The sequence below is a fragment of the Sus scrofa genome, chromosome 6 (assembly GCF_054392235.1).
Source record: "Sus scrofa isolate SSC_HxYL_T2T_F1_AM1 chromosome 6, Sscrofa_HxYL_maternal_Yorkshire_Landrace_v2.0, whole genome shotgun sequence".
Taxonomy (NCBI): domain Eukaryota; kingdom Metazoa; phylum Chordata; class Mammalia; order Artiodactyla; family Suidae; genus Sus; species Sus scrofa.
Window position 1 is genome coordinate 109,116,634 of NC_139388.1, and position 13,832 is coordinate 109,130,465.

The window sequence follows — 13,832 nt, forward strand, 5'->3', positions numbered from 1 at the left end:
GTAAATCCCAACCTCCTAATTTATCCCTCCCCTCCCATAACCTAGTTACATAGTTCATTTCAGGTTCACTCTTAGGAATGTCAGCTAGTTCAAGATGCAGTTGTGGTAATCATTTTATCTCAAATGACTAGAGGTATCTTCTTTCTCCAAGTCTAATACATGATTTCTGTCTGCTCTTATATTTATGCTCAAATCTTTATTTTTTAAATAGATACACACATCTTTAAACAAAAATAAAATTTGGTTTAGTTTCATATGTTTTTAACAATTTTGCAGTGCTTTCAGTTTTATTGGAACTTGTTTTAGGGCCTGTGAATGGTCTAACTTAATGAATATTTTACTCAGTAAGAATGCACACTGCAGTTATTTAGTGTATCAAACATGACAGGGGAAACTGGCTGATGTGCTGTCTTACACATGCACTGATTTTGTGTTTCCATGGTCTGTCAATCACTGAGAGAGAGTTGCTGAAGTCCCCAACTACCACTGTGGCTTTGTCTGTGCCTTCCTTTAATCCCACCAATTTTCGTTTTGTGTATTTTGAAGCTCTGGTTTTTTTTATTGTTGGTTTTTGGTTTTGTTTAGTTTTATTTTTTAATGGGAAAGGAGTAATTTACTGGTAGACTTTGATAGAAAAATTCTTTAATCAAAACAAGTTTACAGTTTGACACTTATGTTTTTAATGCAAAAGCATTTGGGACTGTTAAGTCTACTTGATGACTTGACCCCGCTACCATGATGAAATGTCCTCTTGATTTCTCTGTTGTCTCTTTATTCTCTTGTTATCCTCTTTATTCCTGATAATTCTGGTGTATCTACTTGGTCTGATACTAACAGCCACACCAATTTCTTATGTGTAGTGTTTACATGAAAAAATCTTTTCTCACCCTTTTATTTTCAACTTGTCAGTGCTTTATATTTAAAGTGTTTTATTTTCAGTGTATAGCTGAATGTAGCTATTTTATAGCCAGTCTGAAAACCCTGGCTATACATTAGACCATATAGTCTATTAACATTGAATATAACTATTTAAATATGTTTGTTACTGTTTTTTTTTTCCCCCTGGTATCTCCTTTCCTGTCTTATTTACTCTACTGAACTTTTAGCTATTATGCTTTGTGTTTTTTTTAGTGGTTGTCATAGAGATTATGACATGTATCTCCATAGCTTATCTACAGATGATATTAGTTGAGCAGTATAGCAGACTTCACAATATAATTTTCTTGTCCCTCTCTTTTCCTTTTCTTTTCCTTTGTGTTATTATTGTTGTATGTTTCACTTCCACTTCTGTCATAAACCCACAATGTATTGATTACACAGTCAAGAAGAGTTTTTTAGGGTAATTCAGGTGTGTATTTATAGATAATTTTTTTTTTTTTGTCTTTATAGGGCCACACCCATGGCATATGGAGGTTCCCATGCTAGGGATCAAACTGGAGCTGCAGTCGCCGGCCTACACCACAGCCACAGTAATGCCAGATCTGAGCCACATCTGCAACTTACACCACAGCTCATGGCAACACCAGATCCTTAACCCACTGAGTAAGGCCAGAGATTGAACCTGTGTCCTCATGGATGCTGGTCACATTCGTTTCTGCTGAGCCAGGAATGGGAACTCCTGTATAGATAGATACTTTTTAACAATGTTTTTTATGCTCAACAAACTATTCTGCTCAAGGGAGCCAAGGATCTCACAAGATAGTAGCTGTCAACTCTGTACTTTGTACTTACCTCAGTGGGTGGGACTTTGCTGTTTAAAAAACTCCCTAGGTGTTTCTATTTTGTGTCCAGAGTTAAGAATATCATCTTTGCTGAGTTTCCAGCAATCGCTAGCAAATTTTTCTCATAATACTTTTCTAAAACTATGTAGCATAAATTCTTAGTAAAATACCTATGGAGGGAATGAGTCTAAACACATGGTGATGCTTACCTTATAAAAACCTAGAATTTTATTTTCTCCTGTCCTCCTTGCTTCTCCTTCCCTTTTCTTCTATAGCTCCCATGAGCCCTCCCCATGGCCCCAGCCTTATGATTGGAATAGCAACCCTAACTAGAGGAAGAAGTGGAGCAACACCTTTTGATGACCAGAGGGAGGAAGGAAGCCTTGCTTCAAGCTGGTCAGGTATGACAAAGACGTGCCCTTTGAGGTGCTGGAATTGACTCTTGAGTTTCAAGATTCTCAAATTCAAAATCCTCTCAAGCTCAAAAAGTCAAGTCTGCATTTGATTACTGAAAACCTGCATTTCCTCTAACTGGTGTCCTGATGCTTAGTAATGGAACCTTGACTTGATGTCCAGCCTTCTTGAGAACGCAATCCTTATGCCAAGAACTCGACTACCTACTGAGGGAATGAGACTGGATTCTGCTCTTATGAGCCTCCGTTCCCCTTGAATCCCCATCACCAATCCTGAGCCCCTTAGGGTGCAGGAGTCCTGCTGCCATGGGGCAATGTGCCTGTGCAGAGTGGTTGCCCGGCTTCCAGAATTATTGTTTCACCTCTTCCCTCGCTGTATTCTGCCTGCTGGATCTCCTCTCTCTACAGGTAATGCTCTCAAACCTGTTATATGCTTCTCCTGGTTCTTTGAATATCATAAATTAATGCATCTCAAACTTCATTGCACAGGCAAATCAAATGAAAATTATGTTTGTTAAAAATGCAGATTATGGGACTTCCTGTCATGGTGCAGTGGAAACAAATTCAACTAGGAGCCGTGAGGTTGCAGGTTCCATCCCTGGCCTCACTCAGTGGGTTAAGGATCCGGAGTTGCCATGAGCTGTGGTGTAGGTCACAGATGCAGCTCGGAGCTGGCATGGCTGTGGTGTAGGCTGGCAGCTACAGCTCCAATTAAACCCCTAGCCCAGGAAGCTCCATGTGCCGTGGGTGTGGTCCTAAAAAGAGAAAAAGACAAAAAAAAAAAATGATGCAGATTATGGGATTTCCCACTGTGATGCAATGGGTTAAGAATTCTACTGCAGTGGCTGGGGTCACTGCAGAGGTATGGGTTCGATCCCTGGCCCAGAGCAGTGGGTTAAAGGATCTGGTGGTGTTGCAGCTACAGCTCAGATTCAGTCCTTGGCCTGGGAACATCCACGTGCCCTGGGTGCATCCATAAAAACTAATGCAGATGATAATTGCGTGAGGCCTGCGGGGGAGGCAGGGATAAAATTTTGCATGTCTACCATGCACTCAGTTCATAACTGTGCTTGTCTGTGGCAGACTAGTGATAATAACTCATCATTAGATGTTCCTCTCCAGCCTAATATCTAGCACCTGTCTCAGAGACCTCTGCCCTCCCAGCCCCCAGGAGATGTGGAGCTGAGGACTTGGCCTCATGACAGTGACATAATCCAGGAATCAGTGGATGCCCTGCTTTATCTCATTGTTCCAAGTTGCCTACCACATTTGGCAAGGAATTGGTGTCACTAGTTTTTTCACTGGGCTGAGGAAAATTCTGCAAGATGGGAATTATAAAATTCACCTTATCAGGAGTTCCTGTCATGGCTCAGCAGTAAGGAATCTGACTAGCATCCATGAGGATGAAGGTTCAATCCCTGACCTTTCTCAGTGGGTTAAGGATCTGGCGTTGCGGTGGACTGTAGTGTAGGCTGGCAGCTGCAGCTCCGATTCAACCCCTACCCTGGGACGTTCCATATGCAGTGGGAGTGGCCCTAAAAGATACACACACACACACACAAATTCACCTTATTTATCCTTTTCTTCCCACCAACAGCCACCTCCCAACTGCCAGATCCTCTTAAGAGCAGACATGTCACCTGCTATAGGATTGGTCACAAGAACTGGGGGGGGTCCCTTACTTGTCTTGCTGCTCCTTCATTTGTGAAAATTGTAGCAACACATTTCTTCATCTTAAGCATCCACACTGTCTGCACTCAGAAAGAAATTGTCACTTGCACATAAATAAGAGAAGCCCAATACATTCCCTGTGGTTGCAGAAATGTGTTATATTGGAGAGATGAGCTGCTCTGTGGGGCCACAGGTCAAGAAATGTTTGCACCCTTTTAGACCCTCAGGGTCCCTAAAATCTCCACTTAAGGAAGACAGTGCTTGCTTGCTTTCCAGCCACTGGTTACTTCAAAATCTCAAACACTATAAAAAGAAAGAGAGCTTGTTGGTTTTTTTCCCTGCTGACTTTTTTTCTGTTGAAAGGAAAAGTACCAGACACTAGTGGATTAAGAAAACACCAGAGGACAGTAAGCCAGGCAACAACCTCTGCTGACCTTCTTTGTGTGTACATGTTTCTTTTTTCTCCACAGCAGCTAGAGAACCATCCCACCCAAAATAAAGGCTTGGATGAAAGCTAATGCCAGCTGAAGATGGAGGATTAGGGCCCAGGTTTGAGAGTCCCCTGAGGCCACTAAGAATTTGCCCACTTAACAGCTCTGCATTTGCAAGGGACCGTGACAAAACATAGAATCTACAACCACTTTTCAGCTTTAGAAAAAATACTCTCAGGAAAAAGTACATTTCTGTTTCTATCAAAGTTTGTTTCAAAAAAGGTAAAAATGCTATTCAAGTCTTCCTTCTAGCATTAATCTTACTCTTCAGACTAATTTACATGACATAAAGTCTTCTTGTTCTATTGCCTTCTGCAAATATATATATTTACATATGAATATTCTATATTCCCTGATATTTCAGCTGTTCTAGAACTTCCATACTTCCTAAGCATCCTTGACTATACTGAAAAAGCGCTGGCTAATGCCAATTCTCTTCTACCTGACAGCCATCCTTCATCTCTGAGCGTGTGTTTAAAGTTAAGCCAGTGGAGGTCTGATGGGTAGATCTGAGTTCACATCAGTCCATCAGGTATGCATTAAGCATTTGTTATGTGCCTTTTTGTCAGTCACTTGGTAGGGGAAAAGGTGGGGGAAGAGTGCACAAAATAAGAAAGACATCATTTCATTGTTGACTCTCATAGCTCATAAATCTATTGCTGAAATTAACAGGCCAATAATAGCCTAGTATAAAGTTTAAGTCTTTGGCATTTCTTGGCTGTTCTTTTTTTATTTTCCTAATGCACGTTTTCTTCGTAATTTATATCATCATTTCATTCTACTACATTTTTCAGCTTATTATGGTAAAATTGATAAAACTAAAATATTTTAAGTGTACAACAGGATGATCATTTTGAACACTATGGATACAGTTAAACTTTTTTTCTTAAAAATCAGATCTAGTCATGACCATGTTTGTGCTTCAGTTTCATTTATGACATGAATGCTCATGAATGCATGTGTATGTACACAGTTACACACTTCTTTCCTTCCTTCCTTTTCTCTTTTTTTTCCTGCCCCCGAGGCATATGGAAGTTCCCAGGCTAGGGGTCAAATCAGAGCTGCAGCTGCTGGCCTACGTCACAGTCACAACTACACAGGATTAGAGCTTTGTCTGCAACCTACACCACGGCTCACAGCCACATGGGATTCTTAACCCACTGAACGAGGCCAGGCATGGAATCCATGTCCTCATCAATGCTAGTCAGGTTCATTACCGCTGAGCCACAATGGGAACTCCCATTCACACATCTTTGAATATAAATCACTATTATCTCAGGATAGCATATATGATTGTATTTAAGCAAATATTGTATCTACCTTCTATCTAGCATTTAGTATTAACTTGTATCTGGCATAAATTTTCACCTTTCAGCATCTTCTGTGGTCTACCTACAGTCATATCAACAACCACGGTGAAAAAAGTAATGTATGTAGGGGGTTGGCCAGTTTGTTAAGAAAGGGCGGTTGTACATGTGTTTTAAAGAATAGAATAAGGTGGAGAGAGGACAAGATGGCGGAGGAGTAGGAAGACACGCTCGCCCTCTCCCACAAACACAACAAAAAAAGCACATCTACAGAATAAATGACTCGCACAGAACAGCAACCAATCGCTGGCAGAGGAACCTAAACTCCAATAATGGCAAGAAATTCGTGACATTATTGGGCAGAACAGGAGAAAAGAGGAGAGTGAGAGAAGGTGAATCCGAGCGAGATGGGGCTCCCGAAAGGGAACTGCGGAGGAGAAAGGGATCCCGCACCCTGGAAAGTCACCTACCGGGCGAAAGATCAAACGAACCGGAGGAATCTCCAGATGCAGAGAAGAGTGTAGCAGTAAGTTGGAGTACGGAAAAGCCGATCAAGAACCCAACGGACCATCTGAACTACGGGCAGAGTCACCAAAAATTGAGACGCCTGGGTGGGGGCTGGGCACCGAGACCTCGCCTCCGAAGGTTAGTCCCCGAGAGGGGGCCGGGGGACGCAGGGTGGGGGCTGGGCACCGAGACCTCGCCGCCGAAGGTTAGTCCCCGAGAGGGAGCCGGGGGACGCCTGGGGGGGGGGGCTGGGCACCGAGACCTCGCTGCCGAAGGTTAATTCCTGAGAAAGGGCCAGGGGACGCCTGGGAGGGGGGCTGGGCACCGAGACCTCGCCTCCGAAGGTTAGTCCCCGAGAAAGGGCCAGGGGGCGCCGCCTGGGTGGGGGCTGGGCACCGAGACCTCCGCTCCAGAGATTAGTCCCCGGGCTAGGGGGGCGGGGCAGAGCGGAAACTGCTTGGGAGGTCTAGAAACCAGTTGACGGGGCAGAGACTGCCTGGGAGACTAGAAAACAAAGCTGTCGCAGAGGAAGGGAGCAATACTCCAGGAGTGGGGAAGGGGAAAGCCACATCAGAGGGAACCTGGGAGAAGAGCCTGGTCTGCGCCAGTGCTGGGGAGGGGAGAGAAGAAGGGGTGGGTCCCCATAGAATAGCCCCCACGCCACAGCAAGCTTACAGGCCCGCTAGCTAGCTGAAAACTCTGCTTCCCAGTGCATCCCCTCCCCCCACCCCCGCCACGCCCTACGCTCTCACGGACCTGGGGCTGCCTGCCATCCAGGAGGGCTGGCCTCAACAATTGCCTGAAGCCTACCACCGCAGGGGCTGTCCCTGCACAGGCCTGTTTGCCCTTTGGTGGGGCCACACTTCCGCAGAGCAGCACCAAACACCACCAGCCCCCGAGAAAAGGCCTGCAGCCTAGAAAAGCTAGAACAAGCTTAGCCAGGCTGTGAATAGATCGGCCTAATTCTCGGACGGTTTTTCTGAGTCACGCTGCCCCGGGGAGGAGCCTCTTGGGTCTCCAAGGGCCCTGCTACCCGCCCAAGCCCCTAGGGGATGCTCTAGTGGACCAGCTGCATAGGACTGCCAGCTCCAGGCAGGACCCCCTGCAGCCCAGAAAAGCTGCAACAAGCTCAGCCAGACTGTGAAAAGATCCGCCTACATTCTCAGGCTGTCCTTCTGAGTTGGGCTGCCCTAGGGAAGAGCCTCTCAGGTTCTCAGTGCCCCAGATAGCTGCTCCAGCCCCCAGGGGGTGATGCACCCCTAAAAAGCAGCTGCCCAACACCGCCAACCCCCTGCAAGAACCCCACAGCCTAAAAACACCAGAGCAAGCTCTGCATGGCCAAGTGAAATCTGCTACCATCGCGGTGTGGACCTCTCAGTCCTGTCTGCCCTCAGGAAGTCCTCCTTTGCTTCAAAGAAACACTGTTAGCCCCATCAACACTCCAGAAAAGCCACACTGCCTCAAAAAAGATTGACCAACAACGCCAGCCCTCAGGAAATATTCCACGGCAGTGACAAGGCAAACACTGCCCGATCACGGAGAGTACAACTCCCTCAGGAGAAAGAAAACAACAAGCAAGATGAAGAAGCTGAGAAACCACTCCCAGTCAAACCAACAGGAGAACTCACCTAAAACAGTCAACAATGAAACAGATCTCTGCAGTCAGACAGACCTGGAGTTCAAAAGAGAAATAGTGAAAATACTGAAGGAATTAAGAGAAGATATGAACAGTAATGCAGATACCCTCAGAAAGGAACTAGAAAATATAAGGAGGAGCCAAGAAAAACTAGAACATTCATTTGCAGAGATGCAAACTGAACTAGGGGCAGTAAAAACCAGAATGAATAATGCAGAAGAACGAATCAGTGATATGGAAGATAGAATAATGGAAATCACTCAATCTGGTCAACAGACAGAAAACCGAATCAAAAAACTGGAAAGCAATATAAGAGACCTATGGGATAATATAAAGCGGGCCAATCTACGCATAATAGGAATTCCAGAAGGAGTAGAAAAAGATAAGGGAATGGAAAATATATTTGAAGAAATTATTGCTGGAAACTTCCCAAATCTAAAGGATACTGGATTCAAGATACAAGAAGCACAGAGGGCCCCAAACAAACTGAACCCAAATAGACCCACACCAAGACACATCATAAGAAAAATGGCAAAAGTTAGTGATAAAGAGAGGATCCTAAAGGCAGCAAGAGAAAAACAGAATGTTACCTACAAGGGAACCCCCATAAGAATATCAGCTGATTTCTCTACAGAAACACTACAGGCCAGGAGGGAATGGCAAGAGATATTTAAAGGGCTCAAAGGAAAAAATATGCAACCTAGAATACTCTATCCAGCAAGAATATCGTTTAAAATAGAAGGGGAAATAAAAATTTTTCCCAAAAAACAAAAACTTAAAGAATACAGCAACACAAAACCCAGGTTAAAGGAAATATTGAAAGGGCTTCTCTAAACCAAAAAGAAAGGAAGGAAAGAGAAGAAAAAAGAAAAGAAAAAAAAAAAAAAGAAGAAGAGGAAGAACTAGGACTGAGGAAACTGCAATCAGAGAGAAGTCACTCAAATAAGCCAGCATACAGATTTAATCATGAACATGCTTCAAACAAAATAAAATTAAAAAGAAAAAAATAAAAAAGAGTCATCAAAACCATAAAATGTGGGCAAGGGATGTCAGGAGGTAAATAATCCTTTTTGTTTATATGTATGTCTCTCTTCTTAATTTTAATATAGTAATGAAGTGTTTGAACTTACAGGACCATCAGGCTAAAACACACATTTATGGGAAGGGGTTAGCATACCTAAAAAACAGGGCAATCACAAGCCAAAACCAAATATTGCATCTGCAAAAAATGAAAAAAAAAAAAAAACCACTCAAGCAGATAATAACAGGAGACCATCCAACCAAAAAAAAAGAAAAAAAAAAAGAAAGGAAGAATGGAGAACCATAGAATCAACTGGAACACGACGTTCAAATGGCAATAAACAATCATCTATCAATTATCACCTTAAATGTCAATGGACTGAATGCCCCAATCAAAAGACACAGAGTGACTGAGTGGATAAAAAGGCAAAAACCTTCAATATGCTGCCTACAAGAAACTCACCTTAGGACAAAAGATACATATAGATTGAAAGTGAAAGGGTGGGGAAAAGTATTTCACGCCAATAGACATGACAGAAAAGCAGGAGTCGCAACGCTCATATCAGACAAAATAGACTTTAAAACAAAAGGCATAAAGAAAGACAAAGAAGGACACTATTTAATGATTAAGGGATCCATCCAAGGAGAGGATGTTACTATTGTCAACATATATGCCCCAAATACAGGAGCACCCAGATACACACAACAAATATTAACAGACATAAAGGGAGATATTGATGAGAATACAATCATAGTAGGAGACCTAAATACCCCCCTCACATCAATGGACAGATCCTCTAGACAGAAAACCAATAAAGCAACAGAGATCCTAAAGGAAACAAGAGAAAAGTTAGACTTCATTGATATCTTCAGGACACTACATCCAAAAAAAGCAGAATACACATTCTTCTCAAATGCTCATGGAACATTCTCAAGAATCGACCACATATTGGGACACAAAGCGAATCTCAATAAATTTAGGAGCGTAGAAATTATCTCAAGTATCTTCTCTGACCACAATGCCATGAAATTAGAAATCAACCATGGGAAAAGCAAAGAGAAAAAACCTACTCCATGGAGACTAAACAACATGCTACTAAAAAACCAATGGGTCAATGAGGAAATCAAGAAGGAAATTAAAAACTACCTTGAAACAAATGATAATGAAGACGCAACCTCTCAAAATCTATGGGATGCTGCGAAAGCAGTGCTCAGAGGGAAATTTATACCAATCCAGGCCTTTCTCAAAAAAGAAGAAAGATCCCAAATTGACAACTTAACCCTCCACCTAAACGAATTAGAAAAAGAAGAACAAAAAAGTCCTAAAGTCAGCAGAAGGAAGGAAATTATAAAGATCAAAGAAGAAATCAATAAAATAGAGACTCAAAAAACAATAGAGAAAATTAATAAAACCAAGAGCTGGTTCTTTGAAAAGGTGAACAAAATTGACAAACCCCTGGCCAGACTCACTAAAAAGAGGAGAGAAAGAACCCAAATCACCAAAATTATAAATGAAAAAGGAGAAATCACAACGGATACAGCAGAAATACAAAAAACCATAAGAGAATACTATGAGCAACTGTATGGCAACAAGTTTGACAATCTGGAAGAAATGGACAATTTTCTAGAATCTTACAGCTTGCCAAAACGGAATCAAGCAGAAACAGACCAACTGAACAGACCGATCACTAGAAATGAAATTGAAGAGGTCATAAAATCACTCCCCACAAATAAAAGTCCAGGACCAGATGGCTTCACAGGTGAATTTTATCAAACATATAAAGAGGAATTGGTGCCCACCCTCCTTAAACTCTTTCAAAAGGTTGAAGAAGAAGGAATACTCCCAAAGACATTCTATGAGGCCACCATCACCCTCATTCCAAAACCAGACAGAGATACCACCAAAAAAGAAAACTATCAGCCAATATCATTGATGAATATAGATGCAAAAATCCTCAACAAAATCTTAGCCAACTGAATCCAACAACATACCAAAAAAATTATACACCATGACCAGGTTGGGTTCATCCCAGGTTCACAAGGATGGTTCAACATACGCAAATCAATCAGCATCATACACCACATTAACAAAAAAAAGGTCAAAAATCATATGATCATCTCAATAGACGCAGAAAAAGCATTTGACAAAGTTCAACATCCATTCATGATCAAGACCCTCGCCAAAGTGGGTATAGAGGGAACATTCCTGAACATAATCAAAGCCATTTATGAGAAACCCACAGCAAATATAATCCTCAATGGGGAAAAACTGAAAGCCTTCTCACTCAAATCTGGAACAAGACAGGGATGCCCACTCTCACCACTGCTCTTCAACATAGTTTTGGAAGTCTTAGCCACAGCAATTAGACAAACAAAAGAAATCAAAGGCATCCATATAGGAAGAGAAGAGATCAAACTGTCACTGTATGCAGATGATATGATACTATACCTAGAAAACCCTAAGGACTCAACCCCAAAACTCCTTGAACTGATTAATAAATTCAGCAAAGTGGCAGGATATAAGATTAACATTCAGAAGTCAGTTGCATTTCTGTATACCAGCAATGAAACATTAGAAAAGGAATACAAAAATACGATACCTTTTAAAATTGTACCTCACAAAATCAAATACCTCGGAATACACCTGACCAAGAGGTAAAGGACCTATATGCCAAGAACTATAAAACTTTAATCAAAGAAATCAAAGAAGATGTAAAGAAATGGAAAGATATTCCATGTTCCTGGATTGGAAAAATCAATATTGTGAAAATGGCCATCCTACCCAAAGCAATCTACAGATTCAATGCAATCCCTATCAAATTACCCATGACATTGTTCACAGAACTAGAACAAACAATCCAAACATTTATATGGAACAACAAAAGACCCAGAATCGCCAAAGCAATCCTGAGAAACAAAAACCAAGCAGGAGGCATAACTCTCCCAGACTTCAAGAAATACTACAAAGCCACAGTCATCAAAACAGTGTGGTACTGGTATCAAAACAGACAGACAGACCAATGGAACAGAATAGAGAATCCGGAAATAAACCCTGACACCTATGGTCAATTCATCTTTGACAAGGGAGGCAGGAACATCAAATGGGAAAAGGAAAGTCTATTCAGCAAGCATTGCTGAGAAACCTGGACAGCTGCATGCAAAGCAATGAAACTAGAACACACCCTCACACCATGCACAAAAATAAACTCCAAATGGCTGAAAGACTTAAATATACGACAGGACACCATCAAACTCCTAGAAGAAAACATAGGCAAAACACTCTCTGACATCAACATCATGAATATTTTCTCAGGTCAGTCTCCCAAAGCAATAGAAATTAGAGCAAAAATAAACCCATGGGACCTCATCAAACTGAAAAGCTTTTGCACAGCAAAGGAAACCAAAAAGAAAATAAAAAGACAACTTACAGAATGGGAGAAAATAGTTTCAAATGATGCAACTGACAAGGGCTTAATCTCTAGAATATACAAGCAACTTATACAACTCAACAGCAAAAAAGCCAATCAATCAATGGAAAAATGGGCAAAAGACCTGAATAGACATTTCTCCAAGGAAGATATACAGATGGCCAACAAACACATGAAAAAATGCTCAACATCGCTGATTATAAGAGAAATGCAAATCAAAACTACCATGAGATACCACCTCACACCAGTCAGAATGGCCATCATTAATAAATCCACAAATAACAAGTGCTGGAGGGGCTGTGGAGAAAAGGGAACCCTCCTGCACTGCTGGTGGGAATGTAAACTGGTACAGCCACTATGGAGAACAGTTTGGAGATACCTTAGAAATCTATACATAGAACTTCCATATGACCCCGCAATCCCACTCTTGGGCATCTATCCGGACAAAGCTCTACTTAAAAGAGACACATGCACCCGCATGTTCATTGCAGCCCTATTCACAATAGCCAGGACATGGAAACAATCCAAATGTCCATCGACAGAGGATTGGATTCAGAAGAGGTGGTATATATACACAATGGAATACTACTCAGCCATACAAAAGGATGACATAATGCCATTTGCAGCAACATGGATGGAACTAGAGAATCTCATCCTGAGTGAAATGAGCCAGAAAGACAAAGACAAATACCATATGATATCACTTATAACTGGAATCTAATATCCAGCACAAATGAACATCTCCTCAGTAAAGAAAATCATGGACTTGGAGAAGAGACTTGTGGTTGCCTGATGGGAGAGGGAGGGATTGGGAGGGATCGGGAGCTTGGGCTTATCAGACACAACTTAGAATAGATTTATAAGGAGATCCTGCTGAATAGCATTGAGAACTATGTCTAGATACTCATGTTGCAACAGAAGAAAGGGTGGGGGAAAAAACTGTAACTGCAATGTATACATCTAAGGATGACCTGACCCCCTTGCTGTACAGTGGGAAAATAATAAAAAAAAAAAAAAGAATAGAATAAGGTGAATAAATAAGTTCATGGAATTTGTTTTCCTGATAAGAAAGCATCTGAGCGCCCCTCCCCCCAGCTTTTCGACAGCACAGTGTGGGTGAAACGTCCACCTTCGGCTCAATCTTGCGCTGAACTTCTCTGGAGCCTCATCAGTTTCTTCTACATTAAATGTGGACAGTGGGTATAACTTGCAAGGTTTTTGTACAGAGTAAGATGTCGAGCTGAATAAGAGTCTGGGAAGACACCAGACGCCTAGAAGGTAGAAAAGCGCTAAGCAGTCAGGCTCTCCTCAAACTCACAGGAATTGCTTCTCACTGGCCTCGTGGGGGCAGCACTGCCCACTCCTCTGGGCACTGGCACATGGGGGGAGTGTTGACCTGGGGACTGTGAGCTGGAACCTGGACTCCCTGCCCCACCTGTCAGTCAGTCCTCCGTGCAAATGAGGATTCTGAGCAGTGCCTTCTATTCCAGGACGGTCCCTGCCCTTCCTCGCTGTACCCCCTCCCCCTGTGCCTCTGTGTCTGGATCATCCCCCTGCCCCCAAAAGCTTTATTTCAGTGCCCAGTTTGCTCCCGCCTTTTTGTTTAACCTATAACTCATTAACTAATACAGCTCTTTC

At 42.3% G+C, this 13,832-nt stretch overlaps 1 protein-coding gene across 2 annotated transcripts in view; it reads left to right on the forward strand.

Annotated features, from left to right (window-relative positions):
- The window catches only part of LOC110261176 (uncharacterized), a 62,546-nt gene that overhangs the window by 44,176 nt on the left and 4,538 nt on the right, over positions 1–13,832 (forward strand). For both annotated transcript variants that reach the window (XR_014807706.1, XR_014807708.1), the window contains 3 exons: positions 1,997–2,542; positions 4,276–4,518; positions 4,746–4,828. The gene's annotated coding sequence lies outside the window, so the exon portion shown is untranslated. The remainder of the gene's footprint in view (positions 1–1,996; positions 2,543–4,275; positions 4,519–4,745; positions 4,829–13,832) is intronic.